General features: G+C 36.4%; 1 long non-coding RNA gene across 1 annotated transcript; it reads left to right on the top strand.

Moving 5' to 3' along the window:
* The first annotated feature begins 549 nt into the window (after positions 1-549).
* Positions 550-1549, top strand: LOC131859739 (uncharacterized). Its single transcript, XR_009359321.1, has 2 exons — positions 550-679; positions 794-1549. It is a non-coding gene; the product is annotated as an uncharacterized LOC131859739 (long non-coding RNA).
* The last annotated feature ends 294 nt before the right edge of the window (positions 1550-1843 follow it).

Here is a 1843-nt window from a genome sequence, read left to right on the forward strand (position 1 = left end):
GTGCACGACTACTGGGTCCTTTCCCCTACTCGTAAAAAAAATTATTTCATGGTTTCCTTCTGTATGAATCCTTTTCCTTACCACTGCAATCCCAATGCAACTCAAAATTAGGTAGTTGTGTTCCTACATATATTGATAATATAATTTCTGACACCGGCATTGCAGCAGCTGGTAAACCCTAAAATAGCAAAACAATTGACATTAAAATGTAATGTCCGGAACTCCACGTGCCTACCTTTCACCGGATCCTGAGATCGAGAATTACAACTCTGTTCTGCTTCTGGGCCATCAAATGACCTGCAACAAATGGAGACAACGGAGAACATTTACTCAAATTGTGCCTTCACACACAATGTGTGCTGTCAGAAAAACCAAAAAAATTTAGGCCGGTGACCTGCGGCTCGTTAACTCACCGGAGTAGGGAGAACAAATCCGTCAAACTTGACCTGTAAGTCTTTATTGAAATTCTTCCAAAGACTCTTCTTTTAGGGTTCAAAATATTTTATGGCAGATCCTGGTACCTAAGTTGAACAGAAAGGCTGGTCAACCAAGCATTCCTAGTCACTTGTATACGGCTTTTAAATAAAAATGCCGAAAGTGACTCGTAAATCAGTGTTGTTGCAGTCCAGTGCATTGTACCGATCAGGATGACGGACCTCGCAAAGCCTTAGTAAACGATGTATATACACCCCAAACCCTTTGGAATTAATCTGCACGCTTCATTTTTAGTTCTCGAATTCGAATACCTTCAGACGTACATACATTTAAAGCTTTCACGTTAGCTTCTTTCCAGGTTCGAGTCTGCTATGACAATCCATCCGGTAATATTTGACATAGATCCGGTCATTTTGGTTGCACGCGGTGATTATTGACTGCAAGGTGGAGGTGAGGCTATCGTCACCTATGACGTTCCTCTGGAAGCTTCCGGCGTCCTGCACATAGAAGCGTGACTTTTGTAGACGGAGGGTTAGGGTTTACCTGACCGAGATAACGAACAGCACAAATATGATGAAGAATAGCAGGCATCCGCACAGACAGATTTGGTACAGACCAGACCAAATCAAATGATCTAACTGCAAAGGCGCAGAGAAACAATAATTTACCTGGGGCTTGCACGGGCCTGACAGAATGCCTATAGTCGGAAACGGAACAAATTTTGCGATTCACCCAAGTTTTTCGAATGAACTCAGAAACTTCTGGACTGACAAAGAAGAATCTTCCAGTCAGTTGGGGAACGTACTGTTAAAGTTTTGTTCATTGTCGGTCACTGAACGGCATCGAGGTAATTAGCTAGGAAATAGGGTCGCAAATTTTTATTTTTTTAAAAACTTTTTAGCTGTTTTATACAGGAACATTTATTTAGCCCCAATGCAGTCATATACATCACTAATTGCATCTCTATAAAGAAATGTATTGTGAGATGTGTTTCTTATATGATTGTATAATTATTGAGGGGTATCTATATATTAGAGTCTCATTTCTTATGATGTTGAAATTTTTACTTAAAAAGACTCGATCCTTGATGAACTAATATAGAATCATTCAATTTCATTATAGACCAAGAATCTATTGTCATAAAATAGAGAATTTGAACAATGAAACAATTACTAATTTATGAGAGAAATTAAAAAAAGATTTTGTTTCATGATAATTTTAGTTTGTTTCATATGGGGTATATATATATATACATTCTTGTAATTTATAAATTTTGATTATTAATTACTACTTTTACAATAGAATATGTCATATTATTTCATATGTTTAATTTTACAATTCATATTTTAATATTATATATATAATAATGTAAAATAGTATAAAGATTTCTTTGATTGCAATTTTCTAA

This window comes from Cryptomeria japonica, chromosome 11, assembly GCF_030272615.1.
Source record: "Cryptomeria japonica chromosome 11, Sugi_1.0, whole genome shotgun sequence".
In the NCBI taxonomy this organism is placed as follows: domain Eukaryota; kingdom Viridiplantae; phylum Streptophyta; class Pinopsida; order Cupressales; family Cupressaceae; genus Cryptomeria; species Cryptomeria japonica.